This window comes from Fukomys damarensis, unplaced genomic scaffold, assembly GCF_012274545.1.
Source record: "Fukomys damarensis isolate Sample0158 unplaced genomic scaffold, DMR_v1.0_HiC HiC_scaffold_30, whole genome shotgun sequence".
Lineage (NCBI taxonomy): Eukaryota > Metazoa > Chordata > Mammalia > Rodentia > Bathyergidae > Fukomys > Fukomys damarensis.
In genome coordinates this window covers 38,122,106-38,142,105 of record NW_022900942.1, presented here as the reverse complement: position 1 = coordinate 38,142,105, position 20,000 = coordinate 38,122,106, and the positions used below count along the sequence as shown (strand labels likewise).

The window sequence follows — 20,000 nt, the reverse complement described above, 5'->3', positions numbered from 1 at the left end:
CAGCATGTTCAAGGCCCTGGGTTCTATCCCACGTATTGCAGAAAGAAAGGAAGGAAAGAAAAATGGTGGAGGGAGAGAGAGAGAGAGAGAGAGAGAGGGAGGGAGAGAGAGAGGCAGAGAGAGACATAGAAGGAGAAATGGAGCATGGGGAGAAAGAAAGAAAGAAAGAAAGAAAGAAAGAAAGAAAGAAAGAAAGAAAGAAAGAAAGAAAGAAAGAGAAAGAAAGAAAGAAAGAAACTGGAGGGGTCGATATACTTTTTCTGATCTTGGTGTAGGGAAAAAAAATCATGTTTAGATTCAAGAAGGAGGCCTCGATATACTTTTTCTGATCTTGGTGTAGGGAAAAAAAATCATGTTTAGATTCAAGATTGGAAGATGTTCCTGGCCCCAGGCCACCCCTTCTCCATCTCTGATCCTGGACAGTCAAGTGTGGGTGAGGCTCTGCCCCATGCCAAGTGCTAAGAGGATCCAGGACCAGGATAAGATGTCATCTCTGTCATTCTCTTGGGCCATTCTCTAGGTGGCAAGACTCAATTGTGATGTGATCAGAGGCTCACACAAGGCAGCAGGACATCCTACAGAGCAAGGGAAGACAAGGTCCACGAGCTGTTGGAGCATAGGGAGCAGAAGTTCAGTGGAGGACTTTGGGGTACTAATGGGAGTTGGATACAAGAAAGGGGCACATTCTGGGGAGATGGGGTAAGGAAGACAGGAATGAACCTAGCACATCCCTGGCCAGCAAGGGGGCCCACTGCAGGCAGGAACATGGGCTTCAATGTAGGGCAAGGGTGGCACAGGCTGGGCCAGGAAGGAGGATCTGACAATGAAATTCCATCTGAGGGATAACTCAGACCCATGCTGGGTCCTCAGTGCTCTCTAGTGAAGGGAGCAGTTAAAGGAGATCCAATATTTTGGAAGGATTTACATCAAAAAGAGGGTTTTGAACAAACAGGTTCTTTGTGATGGTTAGATGATATCATGGGCATCAACACCCATCTGACATCTTGTACCCAACAGGCAGCAGCTAGTGACTAGAGGTTGCCGATAAGTCCTCAAAAGCTGGAGTGTGGCATGCCCCAGCCAAGGCCCAGTCCAGAGGCACTCATGGTCCTCACACAGGGCCCTGAGGGATCACTGATCAGGGCAGCAGGATAGAGAGAGCCTGGCTGGGATATGGGTGCTGGGATGTGCTGACATTGCCCCTGCTTGCTGGGCATCTTTAAGCAAAGCCACTCCAGTCCTTCCCGACAGTTCCACATTGCTCAGCCAGGAGCCACAAGCCTGCCACCACACCCCCAGAGTTCCCTAGTGGGGACCTCGAGGAATAGTGCACAGGACAGCCCAGAAAAGGTGCTTTGTGACACAAAGGGCATTCTTGTCATCTCCATCTTCCTGTGTGGGGCCACGATTAGGCTCATCCCTCATGTTTCATTCTAACTGACTGCCAACCTGGAAGAGTCGCCACAGGGAGAACTAAGCCCTGTTAACACACTAGCATGCAGATGTCTGAATTCCAAGTTCAAGGCCAACCCAACTCAGTGGAATGGCCTGAGTGGTTGTGTGGGGGGTCCCCTCTTGGGACTTGGAGGTGGGTAGCAGTGGGAAGGAGCTGAACCTTGTCCTACTTGGGCTGCAGAAACAAAAACCTTCTGTTGCCTCTGGCTGAGTTGTTTTATCAGTACTGTTACACCCTGTGTATTTTGAAAGGCCCAAATCCACATTTCCCTCATTCTGACTGTACTGCAGCGCTATTATGTAAGGGCTCAGTGGTGTCCAAGAAGCCACTGGGGGCACAGGAGAAAGGAGCTTTCTCATTGCAGCACGTTCTACTCTCCCTTTGTTTTCCACAGCCTCCTAATGGCACCACCATCAGCACTGGTGACTGAGGGGACCCTCCTGCTTGGAAACCTGGAGCTGCATGTGTATATGTGGGGTAGGAGGATAATGTACAGGGTGGGATAAATACTCTGAAAGGTGACAAGAGGGTCCCCTCAGTCTTTCAGTCCACGCACCAAGGTGAGCAGAAGAGCCTCTGCCCCATTTGTGTCCCACTCTTAGAACCCCTGTGAGGGGCGTCTCTATCAGGAGCCTCCAGGGCCTTGAGCTAGACACTATTACTGGGAATAACAGTGCACATCTCCAGAGCTTAGAGTTCTTGCTAAGGTTCCACTGGGGTCCTTCATCCTGATATTTACCAGGAAGGGGGCTGGTGCTCCAGGTACATGAGGAGAGTGAGACTAAAAGAGGGATCAAGAGATCGGGCTAGAGTAGCCCAATGACTAGTGGGTTCTCTCCAGGCCTCCTGAGCCACAGTGCCCTCCAGAGGCCTGGGGAAGAAGTACTGGCCTAGCTGGGTACATCCCAGAGTGGACACTGTGATAGGTGCTTCTTTGGCTGTGGATGTAGTGATGTAGTGATGAGAGAGAGCCAGTGCCTAGACACCAAGGACCCCTGTTGACTCCCAGGATGAGTGGCTCTGTGGGCTCTATGGATAGTCGACCACTGAGATGACATTTGTGTGACCCTTTATGGGCCTTCCCAGGACTGACCCATCTCAGTATCTCCGAGGGAATGGGGGAGTTGTTATCTGCATCACACACGTGGGGAAGGAGAGTTCAGTGTGGCTCTGTGCCCAAGGGAGCAGAGCAGGGACTCACTGGGCCTCACCCCTGCCCAGTGCCCCTGAGCCCCCTGGCAGCTGCCTGCTTTCCCAGAAGCAGATGGACGGTGACTCCCACAAAAGGGCTGTGTGGCGCGCGTGCTGCGGTTCCCATGGCAAACCCAGGCCCTGTGTGTTTGTAATTACTCCTGGTGTTCTTTTCTTCCTGCTGTGTGAGTGCAGCCAGGCTGGGCTATTCTTGTCTTCCTGTCCCCCACTTCCCCTCCTACCAAGAGTCCCCAAATGGAGCCCTTCCCACAAATGAGGACACTGGGACTAGGCAACTGACACAGGTCACTAACAGATGGGGGCAGCCGGATTACTTATTCTACTAAAATAGTTTGATGGTAGTAAGATATATTTTACATGAAATATATACTTTCATATATTTTTAATCTTGAGCTTGGACCCAGGGCCTTCCTTCTGAGCTACAACCCCAGGCTGTTGTTTTTCCTTTTTAATGGGAGACAGCATCTGGACAAGTTACTAAATTGCCTAGGCCGGGCTCAAACTTGCAGTCTTCCTGCTTCAGGCTCCCAGAGTGTTGGGATTACAGGTGTGTGCCACCAGGTCCAGCTCTATTTTAATCATTTTTAAGTGCCACAATTCAGTGGCATTGCTGGGCATGGTGGCACAAGCCTATAATCCCAGCACTTGGAAGGCAAAGGCAGGAGGATCACTTCAAGTTCGAGACCAGCCTTGGCTACATAGTGAAACCCTGTCTCAAGAACCACCAATACCACCACCACCACCACCACCACCAACAAAACAGTTCAGTGGCATCGAGTACAATGCCATGCCGCCTTCTCTACCATCCATCTCCAGATCTCTTTTCATCATCCCCGAGTGAAACTTCCCACCCAATAAACACTTAACTCCTTATGCCTTTCTCCCCCTAGCCCCTGACAACTTTTGTTCTACTTTCTATCTTTATCAATTTGACCCCTCTAAGTCCCTCATGTACATGCAATCATACAGAACTATTCTTTTTTTGTCTGGTTTATTTCATTGCCAGGGGCTGGTAACTTTTTGAGTGACCAACCCCCAGTACCTGAGATTCTGCTGCTCTGAGCCCAGTCTTACATTCTGGGACGGTCACTTGTGAGTGGCCAACCACCAAGGTTGAAGAGAGGATGGAAGGCAAGAGCACCCCTGGGGAGGACAGGTGTCCTTCCTCAGGGACCCAGCACCCTCTCCCCAGCCCTCCTTCTCTGGTCTTGGAAACCCCAGAACCAGTCCCATGGTAAAGTTGGAAGGAAAGGGACCAAGGAAGACTGCACAGGGGGCAAACCCAGCCTGTTCAGTTTCTTTCTCCCTCTGAAACAGATCTGTAATAGAGAACATTTTTGATTCTTGAGAAGAAACAAGAAGATTCTTGATTGTGCCTTATATCCCCGGGTATGTGTTGCAGTGTGAGGAAGCCTTGGTCATAGTAGTCTCTGAGTCTCCGTTTCTGCATCTGTAAAATGGGGACAATGCCCCAGACTCCAAATTAGCAAAGGTAGCAAAGCCATTCTGAAGTGAGGCAGGATTGCTGTTACCACCAGCCCGGCTTGGAAAGAAGGCCAGGCCTGTCCTCTGTCCCCTGAGATCAAAGCCTGTGAGGAGAGGATACCTCCATGCTATACTCTCCATGATCTCTTTGGAGCCCTGCTGTTTGGGTCTCAGCCCCAGGAAACACCTCTGCTCCATCCTGACCTACTGCCTGCTGCCGCAGAGCTGTGGCTGGCCAACTGGACAGACTACCCTGGCCTAATCTCCCAAAGGCATCAGCCGCGTTGGTGAATGGCTGCTATTGAGGTCTTCCTCTCTCCAGAGAAGCCGCCCTGCAGGGGAGCAAACCATCCTTTAGGACTCTTGGGAGCAACGCCCCCAACAGTGGGCTATAGGCGCCACCACGAGAAATTCTTGGAATTCTGGAGTTCTCTTGCTCTCTGGCCCAGGGTTCAGCCAGGCACCAGCAGTGCCTCCCTCCCTTGGCCTCAGGGTCAAGGTTGTCATCGGGCCCTGCAGCAGCACTGAGGACAACTATGTGGCTGGTATAGGCTCTCCCTTGCACTACATCCATCCTGACATCCTACAGGAGCAGGGCTGGCTCTGGGGACTCAGACTTTAATTGAGAGGCTATGAGATATGCAGCATGGCACTTCCTGACACTGGGGCATCATGGTCCCTGGCAGTAGGGCTTTCCCCTGTACGGCTGTCTTCCTTTTACTCTGAGGAAAGGACTAGGGAGGCAGGAGTCTCTCAGGCCAGCAGCTGGGGAGGAAATAGGATTCAGACTACTTTGTGGCTGTCTGGGCCTTGGGAGCATGAGGCTGTTTGGCTTCAGGCCACTTTAGCGCACAGGGCCCCAGCTGGGCCCTTGCTCGGGCTGGGGCTGCAAACCTGTGGCTTTCAGTGACAAACCTGTTCTCCTCCTCCATCCCTCCTGTGGTACACATTTAATGTTTTAAAAATGAGCACCTTCATCAAGTGTCAGAGTCTTATTTTTCCACCATCAAAGGGCAAATCCTCACTCCTCACACATCTCAGCAGGTGCTGCTGGCACCCTTGCATGTGAGCTTCTTGTATTTCCAGTAGTCCTCCAGCTCTTGTCCTTCTCCTCTGATGTCCACTTTAGCCACATAGGGCTGCATGAGCATGACATTCTCTGTACAGGCAAATAAGGAGAGGCCACGATGCTTCTGCATTGACACGAGAGACTTCCTTCCCTCTAAGGGAAGTGGAGCCAGGGAAGAGCCTGAGATACCACTCTCTCCCTGGGGGTATCCTAGGCTGTGCGGGGGACTATGGGAAGGCCATGTCATGGTGCTCTGCTGGTTCTCAGTTTCCCCATCTGGGACTCCAGGCCGCTGGGCCAGTGTGGCTGGATCCTGGCACCTACCTGGTGTCTCCCTTCCTCTCACCGGGCTAGGCCAGGATCAAGCCCAAGGCCCTGTCCAAGCTGGACAGATGCTGACTGGTGCAGTGGACGCAGGCCAGGTGATGAGAGGTGCTGTGATACTCCATTCAGCTGGGCGAGGTAGTGCGTGTTGGGTGCCAAAGACATAAGGCCAGTCCACGTTAGCATTGGAGTCACAACTTTAAAGTGTTAAAAACATAGTTAGCTTACAAATATATAAAGATTTATTCAATTTGCAAATGAGGCAATGAGAAGGACGATAATCCTAGTTGAAAATAGGATATGAAAAAACATATGCCTGTATGTATATATACATGTTAATGGGAAAAATGCTGGAATAAGATTGCTATATTAGACACACAGCTGGTTAATATCCGGAGGGGCAATTAAACCATAACCTTCAGTGCTATATTCTCCACTGGACACAAGTCAGCAGCTCTGGATCAGTTCTCTAGTGACAACACCTAACCAGTCTGGGTCTTCTCAGTAGTAGGCTCAGACTATGTGATGCTACCCCAGAAGGCGTATGACTGTCAGGCAGGTCTGGGAGACCACAACCTACTATGACATTGAAAGAACACAGGGTTCCTTACTTCTAAATTATCTATATTTATATCTACATATCAGATTAAAACAGAGGGATGCCAGCCAGTGAGACCTCGAGACAGAACTGATCAAGACTGAGTCAGCGCCGTGGAGCCGCTGCCTCTGCCCCACTTCCAGGTCTGTCTCATATACTTGGTTGGGCTTCTGCCCTATTCAAATGAGCCTGGCACTCGTGATGGACCTGAGTCCAGAGATTGGGGATGCCCAAGCTGTCACCTAGGGCTCCCATGAGTGTCACTGAGGACCTGAAGGCTAGGGTGTGTGTGTGTGTGTGTGTGTGTGTGTGTGTGTGACATAAATCTCTTGCTTATTATCACGGGGACTCTCTCTAGAGCTCTGCCCAGAGCTGATGGGCTCTGATTTTCTATCCATTGCTTTTTTCCTTGACTTTTTCTCATGGCTACATCCCCTTCCCTGCTACAACACACATAGACCCTGTCATGTAAGCAGATCCAGCCTCTTTGATGTCTACAGAAACAACAGAATCTCCCCATAGAGAGGTCTCTATCCCCCACCTTCCACCTCTTTTACTTGCACTGTGGCTGGCCCATTCTGCACCTTTATATGAATTATAAAATGTCCCTTCTCTTGGCAGATGCAGCCTAGAGCTGGGACACATCCACAACTACTTGAGCCCCACTCACCCCTTGCTGGATACATGGTGGCCCTATCCCTCTCCCCGACTCAGAGATGTCCAGAGTGGTCTCCAGGGCTCCCTTCAACTTCTTGATTGGCAAATCTTTTCCAACAGGAGATGGCCCAACCTGTGCCAGCGTCCATTCTCAGAGATTCTACTCATCTCTTGCACCAGCCTTGTATTACTGTCCAGGGATGATTGGTGGCCTGGGCCATCTGGTGTTGCGGGCTAGGGAAAGCCCATGCTGCCCCACGATTATAGGGCTGCTTTCTAGTCTCCAAATCCAATGGTACCGATACAACACAGATTGTATGTCCTCCTGGGAAATGGAAATGAGGTTCATCTTTACAAGAGGGCATAAAAGACTATCAACAAATTGTCTGGAGGGATCTGGGCACTAGGTAGATTCTATGTGTGTGTGCGTGTGTGTGTGCGTGCGTGCTTATGTGTGTGTGGAGAAGTTCTGAAGAGAAGGTAATGCCCAAGGATATTGAGTTTGAGACTGGGAGCTTTTCCTTGGTGGCTCTCCTGATTCTGTAGTCTCTGGAGCAACTCCACAAGTTCCCAATTCTGTTTCTCCTGGCTGCTGGGCTTCAAATGTGCAGAGATAATCTCAATGTATGCCCTGCAGTCTCGACCTGGAAGTGTCACCTCTCACCCCTGGAGTGTGAGTCAAGTGCTCCCATCTCCTTTCAGAGCATCTCCGCTTCTCTAGACTCTTGCTCCCTGCCTACAGTTTGGCAGGACCCCCTCAGGGTAATTAATTAATAAATCAGCATTTGTCTTCTTGGAAAAGTGATTTTGTTCCCTCTTTAAGTGATAAGTGTTTCAGCGGAGCCTAGTGAGGTATCTGGGGGTGGAGGAGTTGCTTTTATTAATCTGTGCCAAGAAGACTGTAATATTGACTCCACAAAATGAGGGGATGGGACTAGACAGCCTCATGGTGGCGTCTGCCAGCCCTGATGTTCTGGCTCTATGAACCCTTGTCTGTAGGAGGGCATTGATTCCAGGCCATCTGGGCCCTGTTCTTAGTTGTTTTGCCAAAATGGAGATATTGGGGTCCACCCACACCTTCTCAAGGCCTCCACAGTGAATGCCTGGGCTCATCAGTTCAGGGTAATGTGCTGGTAGGTAAGAAGGGAATGCAGTTTGGTACATATTTTGCTGGAGTTTTTCCTGCCCCGGCTGCTTTCTTGCTTGCACAGGTAAGGTGGGGTGAATGAAAGGCTTTTCCGTCATCTCCAAGATCTGGGCACTCTCTGACACTCTAGCTGTACTTTCATCACAGGGTGGTGTCACTATCATCATCATCTCTGACTTTTTTATTAGTTAATTTTATTGGTACATTTAAGGTATACAACATAATGACATTCATCATTAGAAATTTGCACTTTTACATAATCCATCTTGGCTCTTGTTTTTACCCTATTCTCCTGCTCTATCTACAAAGACTTTGTTTCATTTTTTTTTTAACAAAGAGTTATTTATTTATTATTTTGTTACTAAGGATCGAACTCGGGACCTTGCACTTACATGGCAGGAGGTGGAACCACTGTGCTAAATCCTGGCCCCTGTGACTTTTGTACAATCTGAGAGCTTACTAAGTACCATCATCTATGTAGCCTTTCCATTTGAGAAGAAAATTCTTGCCTTGATGGAGCTGAGGTGGATAAAACATCGTTGTTTTATAGGCTCAGAAAGGATAATAAATTTTTTTCTTTTAGGGACATTAAATACTGGAACCAGAATTAGAATCCAGGTCTCTTTCTAAGTTACCTTATGTCACCTCATATCCATATATCCATCTATCCATCCATCCACCAGATAACTGTTATGTGCTCATTCCAACATAGGTAGCAGTAATGAACAGAAGAGAACCTTTTGCCTGCCTATATTTGCTGTCTGTTCTGGGGAGATTCTCCCTTCGGGGAACATGCTGTCCCTGGGGAGGAAGAGGGGGAATATGCAGTGGGAGCCAGGACATGAAGCTCTCAGAGGAACATTGTGTTTACACTTCTTACCACTTCCTTCTTCCTTCTGTCCAGAGCAGACTGGATTCGGGTCATTATGGGAGCCCTCCACCTTCAGATTTCTAGAACCTTTGGCATGGTGCAGAGGATTTGGGTTGAGAAGAAGCTACATGCTAGCAGGAGGAAGGAAGGAAGGACACTGATGTTTTAGATACTGCTGAGTGCTGGTGCAGTTTGCAAATATCTTATCAAATTCATTCCTCACAACAGTCCCAAGGGGCAGCAGGCAGGATGGGGAGTGAGGTAACCTGAGCGAGTGGGCCAGGTCAGGGAAACCAAGATTTCTGGCAATCTCATGGTGGTGAGATTGGGCCTTGTTAGCACAGATTCCCCTGTCTGGCCAGCTCAGGGGACAGTTTTCTTGATGTCATGCAGTTCTCAAACTTCAGCGTCCAAATGAGACAGAAAACCAGGCCCCACCTCCAGAAAGTGTCACTCAGCAAGAGGGCACAGGGGTTGGGGGGTCCGTATTCAAAGAAGTCCCCTGCTTGGTGATTTCTGTACACTTCTAGGGGACCCCTTTTGAGTAAGGATAGCAACTTTTCCTTGGAACACTGGCTGTTTTGGGGGATGAACTGGTATAAAAATGGCACTTAGCTCTGGGGACAAGGAATGTGTATAGGACTTACAGTATTCCAGGACTTGTAGGACAGAAACTTTGGTGTCAAACTCCCCTGAAGGCTGTGCAATACATGGGTATTTCTGTGCCTCTCAGTGCCTGAGTGTAGCTATAGAGGGCGGAAAGCAAGATCAGCATACCAAGGTGGGGCATGCTCAGGGCTGAGTGAATGGGCTCATAGACAGAAAAAGACCAGGATTCCCCCACAGCCTCAGTTGCTGAGGCAAACAGTGAGAAAAGGAGACACTTTCAGTCTCATTGATGGAGGACTCCTAAGACTTAAGGATGAGGGCAGGGGACTGAGTGTATCGAAAGCAGACTCTGGAAGCCAAAGGTGACCTTGGGGATTATCTACTTACAGGGACAGGCAGCGTAGGATACACAGGCTGCCAGCCTGACTCTTGGGATTGGGACAAATGTGCCTTAGTTAACATGGCAGCTTTTCCCCCAAGGCTATAGGCAGCATCAAAATTCTGCTTGCACCAGCCTGGAGGCTGGGACTGTCTGATTCAAGTTGGCACACGAATTCTGTGCAAACCTCTTTGCCATTTCTGATCAACATTACTCCCCTATTTGCCACAGAAAGAATATGAATTGGAGAGCTGAAAGTGGCCTGCTCAAGGCAATGTGTTATTTAGAATAAGAGCTGGGAGGTGAAAGAAGGTACTTACGTAGTAAGGTGAGATTTTCAGAAAGGGCTTGGGTTCCCTGGCCAGGTGTACATAGTGACATCTCAGTTTTGAAGATCCACCACTCACTTGGTATGTTAAAGGCTTGGGAGAGTGCAGCAAGAAAGAAATCTGTTTAACTTTTTTTTTCCATTTAACTTTTTAAACTCAGTGCTCCCTCCATGCATCTGGTCCCGGAATACTACAGAAGCATAGAAGCTGCTCCATCCTGTAGGACAATTTTTCCTTGGGCCATACAGAATCCGCAGGCTGAGCAGGACATCAGCAAGATGGTCCCTCTGTGTTTCTGCCTTGCCTGTGATCAACAGTTCAGAAAGGACATGGGGTCAGTGCTAAATAAAGCTGCTTTCACCCAGGATGCAAGGAGAAAATGGATCTTTATGGCTTCTTTTTCCTCTGGTGGTTTAGGCTTCTCAGATTGGGGTGGAGGGTGGGGCACATGAGCCTCCTCACAAATCCCAGTCAACAAGAAAAAGCAACTCTTTTGGAAGGTGGTTTTAGAATAAACCAAGTAAGTTCCATTTCCAAGAGTGAGGAGTAAAGCTAGAGAACTCTGAGAGATGTGTTTGCGTGCAGAGGTGGGGGTGAGTACACCCCACTTAGTTGGGTGCCCTGGACTTTGGCACTTAGTTTTCCTCACCTGGAAAATGGGAATATTATTTTGCCATAAGGGTGAGAAGATCAAATGCAATAATAAATGGAAATCACATAGGAAGCATGCAGGAAATAGAAATGATGATTCTACTGTAGGGGATATTTACTAATCCACCATCAATAAAACTGTGGTTGATGAAATTCTCGAGAACAATAAGTGACATTGGAAATTCTTCACATTTCAAAATGCTCTGAAAGTTTGCCTGACCAGACTCACCTTTCCCAGTTGGGTGGCTGTGGTTGAGAGTTCTGCTTCAAAATAGTGCCTGTTATTGCTCTGTAGATGAGTTCTCAACTTGATTCATTCTTTACCATTTCCGGTTCCCAGAGCACTTCCTCATGGATCATGCTGCAGTAGTCTTGAGGAAGGAAGTTGAGGTTCTAGGGCCAGCACCTTCCCTTGCAGCATGTGGCCGGGAGCAAGTCTTCTAATCACATGGCTCTCATAGTTCTCTATCAGACAGATGGGATGGTGTACAGATCTTTCAGCTGGCCCGAAAATTAGGGGCTGGGCATGGGGGTTGAGCACAGGGCCTGGCTCCCTGGATGCTCCCCATTCAAGGGAAATGACTGTGTGGATGTGATTGTCGCTGCTCTGTCCCAGCATTCTCATCCATCATATGTGTGGGAACCTGAGCTTGGGGAGACCTGGGCTCCTGGGGACCTCTGGGGAAGGCTTGGGGCAGGGCTAGCTTGAGCAGCAGGTCCTCCACCTTCTCTTTAGACTGAGCTCTTTTGCTTGTTCTGTGGAGGTTAAAGTAAGTTTGCACACCAGTGGCTGGTGGTCACTGCTGTTTTCCCTTGCCATAACATGTGAAGAGCTCTGGATGTGCTAATAATCTTTCTTCCCCACTCACCCCCACACACATATCTCCTCCATACACGTGAGAGCACACACACACACAAAACACATGAGAGTATACGTGCACACACACATACACACACACACATGAAAGCACATGCACACAAACCTACAAACATGTCTCATTCCTGCCTCTGAGCTTGTCCTCATGCCATTCCCTTAAATCTGCCTTTTCTTAAAAGTACTTGTGTTACTTCAGCCCTCTGCTTCCTGAATGCTCAGTGGACCATTTGAGGGGATTCATCTTGCTCCCTGGAATGATCATGTGTGCCTAGCTCAGAAGCTTCTCTAACTAAGGCCCTCAATGCAGTTCTGTAGACATTGGCTGACCACGTTTGGTGGAAGTAGACAGGAACTCATAGTATTTTATTGCTTGCCAGCTCTTGAAATCCACTCTGGGGGCTCCCTGAGGCTCTATGGCTCTCTGGGCAGTGGACATAGTCTCGAGAGAAGTTGCTTCAGGGAGCACACGTATGGGGTGATGGGTCAGTCCACAGGGAACATCCATGAAGTGAGGCCAAGGCTGGTGGATGCTGGACTGGCTTCAGAGCTGAGAGTGGCACTGTCTCTTGCCTCTTCAGTGTCTCTTCTTCTCGGGGCCTGGCCTTCCTAGTACCCTGGCTCCAGCCTAGGCCCATGGGAGGACCAGGCATGGCCACTCCTGCATCCTGGACAATATACTTCTGTGGTATTGAGTTGACAAAGAGATGACACACACCTCCCATTAGGGAGGGGCTTCTAATCTTGCTTCCCTACGTGTCCAGCCTTGGAATTCAGAGCGAAACCAGATCCTCTTGAGGCAGCCCACTCTCTCCCTTGGTAGGCACTGGCTTATAGTCCCACAGCCACTTAGTGGCAAGATGAGCCCTAACTAATGTGGGGACTGAAGTGTGTGCTGCTGCCTCAGCCTCACAGAAATATTTTTTATGGGTCAAATTTGCTTAAATCTTGGGTCTGTATCTAAGAGCAGCACCCGGAAAGAGCATTGTGTCATGAACTCTAATTTCTGCTGAGAGGAGAGGTCTGATAACTCCATCCTGAACACGCTCGGTTGAATTGGAGAGCTCCATGGTGTGAATGTTCTGGTTGGAAGGTAATCCTGAGCTGAAAAGGGGGCAGGTAGCCAGGCCCCACCTGACATACGGGAGCTCTTTTAGGAGGCAGGCTGCCCAAGCAGGAACTTCAGGAGGGCAGGCCAGAAATTCACATTGTTTCTTCTTCTTCCTCATTGCTTTATGTTTAAAATATTTTTTCCCTCAGGGCTTTACAGATGATATTTCTTCCCCAGCTTCATGCCCTTCCTAGGCCATGGTCCTCTCCCTCCTGTCTAGGTGGAAGGGGAGCTGATCCTTGTGCTGTTTGACTTGTCCAAGTGTGAGGTCTTAGACCCGTTCGTTATCACCGACCCCAAAGCCTTTCAGACCCTCACGTGCCCTCCAGATGTCTCAAACCTTGCACCACAACGAGCCATCCCAATTCTCAGGGATACAGTATGTGGTTTGGTGGGGAGACAGTCCTGTAAGTAGGAAAGATGTGGACTGCTTGGGAGGAATTGGCAGGTCTCAAGAGCTGTTTCGAAGCCTTTTTCTTTCATGAAATTGCCTTAGTCCTCCTGAGTCCTAGATAATGTGAAGCTTAAAATTGCTAAGGGACCCACTGCCTGTGGGGACCCAGGAGGCTCTAGGGGAGGTTAATAAGAGATGGGCAGGGCCTGCCTTTGGAGAGCCCACCCTTCCTCTTAGCTTCCTACTGCCCTTTAAGGCCATACACCCTGCTGCAGACCAGCCTCTCAATCAATTTCTTACAGGACCATTTTTTGTCTTAGCTGCAAATTCCTAGGGAAGGGGAGACAGATGGGGCTTCTTGCAGAGGGGAAGACTTTAGTCAGGGGGAAACCCTGGCCGTGAAGTTACAGTATGGATGTCTTGATTTTTACCACTGCAGCACGATATTTCTGGAACAAAAGCAAGTGGAGACCCACGCTGCGAATCTAGTTGTGCAGCCTCCACACGGACCGCTGGTGTCTCCTGCCCAAGGCCGTGGAAGTATCTCCTAGCTCTTCAGCTGTCTCTGAAATTCAGTTGTGCTGGGTTCATTCCCTCTATGCTTCTCCCCATTCCTTCCAAGCTGTCTGCTGCCTGATGCCTGAGGGATCCCTGGAGAGGCTCACTGCTGTGGGTCACGAGTCTCTGGGCTCTGCTCCCACAGCCCAGCCCCATTCCGCTCTCAGTTCAGGGCTGGGCACAGAGCCACAGAAGAGGATGGAGCAAATGGAATGTGATCTGAGCTTAGTTCAAAGCGTATTCACAAAAAATGAATGGCCCAGGTGTGTTTATTTCTAAATTGGTCCTAATAGACCCCTTTGCACATGATCCCAAATCCCAACAGGCAGGAAATCCACAGCTTCCTCCGTGCTCACATCACAGTGCAAGGGCAGAGTGCATCCTGAGCACGGTCCCTGGGTGTTTCTGCAAGAACCAAAGACTTTCAGAATCAATAAAGGAAGGTTCTCAGGAATTTTATTACAGGCTCCTTCTTTGAACACAGATGTCCAGGTGGAGGATCCAGGGGGACTCTCTGAAGCTGGAACATTCAGTGAACGTGAACATTGTTACATACGGGGCTCAGCCCCAAGTGTGTCATGAAGTTCTTGCAAAGCCTCACTTAGCCAGGAGAGACAGCTGCCTTGGGCCAGAGAATCTTGGCTATCAGAAGTTCTGAAGCATCACCCAGTCCACCCCTCAGTTGCAACTCAAGCTTATACCTTAAATGAATCCAGACTAGCTGAACTTCCATGTTATGGAGCTAAAAGGTAGATGGACTACAAGATGAATGGAAGGCAAGTAGGCAATTTTCAGTACCATGTTTGCTATTAGTACTTTACCCTGAACTTCCCAGGAATGGTACAGATTCAGCGCTCTGAATCTCCAGGTGACTGTGTGTCCATCTCTACTGCTATTTGTTGTGTGCCGGGGACTGGGCCAGAGACACAGGGTTTTGTTTGGGGTAGGGGGTGTCTGGGTGCATTGTAGAATACTTAGCAGCATCCCTGGCTTCTCCCCACTAGATGCCAGTAGCACTCCTGCCCCCATGTTGACAGACAAAAAATGTCTCCAGATACTGCCAGATGTTCCCTGGGAGCTACATCATCCACATTTGAAATGCATCGTCCGTCTCGTGGTGCATACAGAATTGATGCTAATGCATCCCTTTGAGGAATCATCTTTATTATCATCCTCACTTTACAGATGACTTTACCAGAGCCAAGTAAGTCCAGTCCCTTCTCTGCAGAGTCAGGACTCATACCTGAGTCTAACTGCAGAGTCTGTGATTTTAACTGAGATTCCTGCTGCAGGAACAAAAAATCATGCACTCCCTGAAGCTCTAGGGAGCAAGAAACTCAACTGGTTTGCACCTGGACAACATTTAAGCTAGACAAGAGCTAGAGCTAATTAGTGGTGTTCAGTGCAAGAGTCCTAAGCTGTGAAGTCCTTCACTTCAGGGGTTTTTGGAACTAGGGAGATGGGAAGAAGCAGTTGGGTGGTAAACCTGCCTTCCTTCTGCAGTAGGTTGTTGGACCTTAGGGCTTGTGTTGTTGTTGATTGCAACAATAATGCTGTGTATTAGTAATCCACCCCAATGGATCAGAACCATTTATTAGTGCTCCCTACTCTATGGGAAAGCCCAGTATTCCTTTGGGCCTTGTGTAGAGTCAGTGGGGCTCACTCATGTATGCATGGTTGCTGTTCTTGGTGGGACTCTCCAGTGTGTATGACCTTGACTCGGGAAGCTGGGCTGACTTGGCTTTGTTCTCGGTAGCCTCTCCTGATCCAGCAAGTGAACTCAGTCTTGCTCATTTGGTAAAGGCAGAACCTGAGAGGGTAGAGAGGAACGTGCAGGTGTTCTGAGTGCTAGGCTCAGAACCAGAAGAGTGACTTCTGCCTTATCCTATTGGCCAAAACAATTCACAAAAGTACCAAAGGTTCAGGGGTGGGGAATAGACTGCCTCTTGGCTGGAGGAACTTCGGAGACAGAGAGGGGAGACGCAGAGGGGAGACTGAGAGAGGTCACTAAGGTCGTGTTTGTCTTTGTTCTCACGTAGCTCTCATCTGGCCAGCCACGAAGGAGAGTAGGAAATGTTAGCAGGCTTAGGCTTCTGCAGAGAAATTCTAGCTGCCTGGACACAGAGAAGTTTTCCTGTCGTATTTTATGACTTGGGCTCTGCGAGGGTATAGACCTCCTTATCCCAGCCCCCTACTGCACCAGCGTCCTAAGATGTAGTGTGTGACTGACACATAGTAAGGATCTAATAGTGGCAATCAGTGACTAAATGCGAATTTAACTCAATTCACTCACATCAACTCACTTCAGTGTAACTTGATTTCGGTGGTGTTTGTTGAGCACCTACTCTCTGTTGAGGTCAGCTGTAAGGGCCCAGAGAGTTTGCTTGGTTCTCAGTCAGGACAATGAATTAAGTGTAGATGTGGCTCAGTAGGGACAACAGGGAGAGGACTGGAGAAGACTTGGTGGTGCTGGCCTTGCACACCACACCTAGAATGACGGCCTGAGCCGTCTTAGGATGGGCATGGCCGAGGCCTGAGTCACTACTAACTCTTTCCAAGATCTTGGCATGATGTGGGCTGGGTGAATCTTCTGATTTTCTAATTGGCTTAGTTCAGCCAAATCCAGCGGGTATCTGAAGTAGCCGGCTGGCTCCCCTTTTCCTTTGAAAGCCAAAGCTCTGGGAGGGAAATCTGAGACTGGCTTGAGAATCCCTACAATGCTGGCTGTGTAAGGGCGGCCAGAGCACCAGAGCTTTTTAAAACCCAAATTCTTAGAAACAGGAAACTGCCTTCGCCAGTCAGTGAAGTTCTCCTCCCCTGGGCCAGGCATGAAATTGGGCTGGGTGTTGGCTGGGATGGCCCTTGCTGGAGGTATCCCTGCCTGTTGCCTTTCAGCTTGGAGGAGGGCGAGCCTTAACTAGTTGTCATTCATCCCTATGTTCAGCGTTTCCTGGGGGCTGTGAGTGGGAATGGATGGGAAGTGAAATGGGTTCCTTCCAGACCAAGACTTGCCAGGCCAGTGTGTGTGGCTTCTCACTGGGGGAAGGTGACGGAGCAGAGACAGGAGTGCGTGCATGTGTGTGTGTCCAAGGAGGAAGGATGGGATTCCAAAGGAGAGTGGAAGAGCACACCCCAGGAGACCAGGTGTGAGTGCCATGTGCATAGCAGGTGTCTGAAGTGTCCCTTAGAGTCGTGGATGGCCCAACAATAGAAACCCTGTCCCCTGGTGCCTGCTGCACGTGATGCAGAAGTGCTGGGCTATGTCCCATGAAGCATGGAATGGGACAGGGATAGTTAGAACTTGAGGAGAGGCCAGGACAGGTTTGACAGAGAGGTGGGATGGAACTAGGTTAAAACTGTGGGGTTGGGATGTCGCAACTTGGCAGCTAGGGTCTGGTGCTGGTCAGTCACGATTTGGGCAAGACCCCCCTCTTCATTCCCTAGGAGCTCTATGAAGACAAGTGTACCTGAGAGGACAAATTCTTAATTACTGGGGCTCTTCCCTCTTCTTCTTAGTGCTTCTGGGTGGGTAGGTCGTTAAGGTCTTTCATCCTACTGGTTTTGGCTTGGCCCTCTGATCTCTATCTCAGATGAGAGGTGCCACAACATTTGTCACTGTCTAGGACACATGTGTAAGACAGTGGCTGAAACTTCACTGTGCCAAAGAATCCCTGGGAGCACCTGTTGAGGGTAGACTCTGGTATGGCCAAGCGATCCTGATGTGGCAAATTTACCACAGGACCAGGAGTCTGCAGTTGACGAGGTCCCCAAGAGGTCATGAGGAACTGTGTGGTTTTCGGATTGACAAACTACGTTCAACTGTAGAGTGTTCCTCAGAACACACTAGGGATGAGTTCTGGGCCCATTGTCTGGATGAGGACAGATGAGTCCTCCAGGAGAATGTAGTAGGGGTGGGATTGGGATGAGAGATTGGAGTCCTAATATCCTGTTGCAGTGCCCAGGGGCAGCTAGGTGGAAGGGATCTGCCTGTGGGTGGCTATGCATTCACTGGGATCCAAGGGTGTGGGGTGCCCTGCTGCTGTCCTCTATCACAAATCCCCTTGTAAACTACAGGGCCTCCCAGCAATGTGTGCCCTTGAACACAGTCAAGGAACAAAGGCACCTGACTCCCTGGGAGGTGCCTGTTTGGACTGATGTTGTCATATTGCCATGGTTAGTATGAAGAGTACTAGAGTAGTGGGAAAAGGAGGGGGTGGACTTTGGCAGCAGGAGAAAGTGGAAAGGATGAAAGCAAGGGTCCTCTACCAGCCCTGGAGGCCATGTCACTGTTGGCTTCCTCTCCTCTTCCTGCTGGAGGACCATCAGGGCCCTTGGAATCAAGCACCAATACTAAGCAAGGCTTTTCATGTTATAGATGAGGAAGCTAAGAGGCAGAGAGGAAATGACTTCCCCAGGCCACACCCTTCACTTCCAGGAGACTTGGGGATACACTCAGTTTGTGACCTCAGACTATGAAGCATGCTTCCCCCTGCCTTTCCAAGACTGGCCATGTTCTCCCTAATCTCTGACAACTTCCCTGGCTTCTCTCTAACTTCACTTTCTACGTTGTGCCTGGCTCTCCAGTGCCCTTCAGCACTCACTATCGCCTCTGGTCACAAAATCCTGAAAGGCTTTTTTTTTTTTTCAATAGTGTCAGCGTTCAGCAGCCCTGACACTGTGTTCATAATGGCTAAATCCTAGTACTCCATTATTTGATGGTCCCTTTGGTTTTCTGTTACGTTAGAATGAATTTCTGGTAATAGACTCAGGGTCAATTCTGAGGCAGCATTTACAGCCTACTCTTCTAGGTTTATTGGGTTTTACCTGGTCAGGTGGACAGGGCAAAGGGTGGGATATGGAATATGGAAGATGGTGCAGGCAAGATTGCCCCCCTAGATAGAGTAATGCTGGGGAGACCAGACCTTCCCATGAGGAAGTGAGGGAAATTCTGAGCCAGGCTAAAAGTCCTCAGGACCTTGAACCATAAGCTTGGGGCCCAGGAACACTATGACCTGCATTGCCAGAGACCTGCTTGGTCCGGCTTTTCTGCAGAGGCAAGGCCACTCCACTCATTCTATCTGACAGCAAAATCCTGAGGGCTGGTAGTCTGTGTCTCAGGCATGGCTCAGATCCCCCTCTGGCCCTCAGTTTTCATTTGGTTCCAGCCCGTGTCAGAGAGCAGCACGCACACTCTACCACGCTCCATCTCTCTCACTGTTGGCTGGAAAGAACATTTTTCTTCTTTTTATGGAAGTTAAAAAAAATCTCTAGATGTTTTTCAGTTAAAAATTAGATTTCATGTATTTAAGTTCTGCTGGGGCTTCATCTTCTCCTGGAGAGGCAGGGACTTGCCTGTGGTCACCCTGCTGCTCAGGGCCTGGCTGTGCCCAGACTATATGCAGGTCAGAGGACACAGTGATGGAGCTGGGCCTTGCTCCATCCTGTGATCATCCCACTGAGCCCTCTTGAACACACTTCAGCCCACTTTGGGGCCACTTGTGAAGTGAATATGTGCAAAGCCTCTAGTTAAGCCTTGTGAGGCTTAACTTCATTCACTGAGAATTCTGGGGTCCTAGAAACTGAAAAACTCTCAAAAGTGTCTCCATCTGTTGTCCCCAAAGGGGGCAGGAAGTCATATATGCTGATAAAATATAGAGTTAAAATTTAATTTCAGATAACAAATGAGGTGTTTTTTGGTACAAGTATGGCCCAGCTATTTATTATAAGGGACATTTTTTATGCTGAAAATATTTTGTTGCTTATGTAAAATTCTGATTTAACTGGATATCTTGTGTTTTTATTTGATAACTACAACTTATTTACTAAAGTTACCCTCAAGCTGTATAGAAAGTCTGAATTCTGGGCCAGAGATGTAGCTCAGTGGCACTGCACCTGCCTGGCAAGCACAAGGTCCTGAGTTTGATCCCTGGTACCAATAAATAAATAAATAAATAAGAAAGAATGTATGTATTCTCTTGCTAAGGAACAGCCCTGTGGTTTTTGAAGATTGATGTCAGCGCCTCTATACCCTGAATCTTCTTGGGTCTCAGGGTGTAGGTAATGCCTCCATTGGTCTCCATGCCATGGGTTTCATTGATGGTGTCAGCATTGCCTTAGCCTTGCTGGATCAAGTCCCATGGCTCCTTCCCTCCTTGCAGGTTGACCCTAACCAACCCTCACTTGGCCACTAACCTAAGAGGAGCATCTCTTACCCAAACCACAGAGCTCATTTCTATCCACAAACATTTCATATCAGTTGTCTTCAATTTTCTGATT

At 49.0% G+C, this 20,000-nt stretch overlaps 1 long non-coding RNA gene across 2 annotated transcripts; it reads left to right on the top strand.

Moving 5' to 3' along the window:
- The first annotated feature begins 335 nt into the window (after window positions 1-335).
- Window positions 336-6,281, top strand: LOC104860460. Of its 2 annotated transcripts, none has more exons than XR_779698.3 (3): window positions 336-649; window positions 1,851-1,933; window positions 6,192-6,281. It is a non-coding gene; the product is annotated as an uncharacterized LOC104860460 (long non-coding RNA). The 2 variants fall into 2 exon arrangements; XR_779699.3 differs by having other exon boundaries at window positions 1,851-2,016.
- Window positions 6,282-20,000: the final 13,719 nt, after the last annotated feature.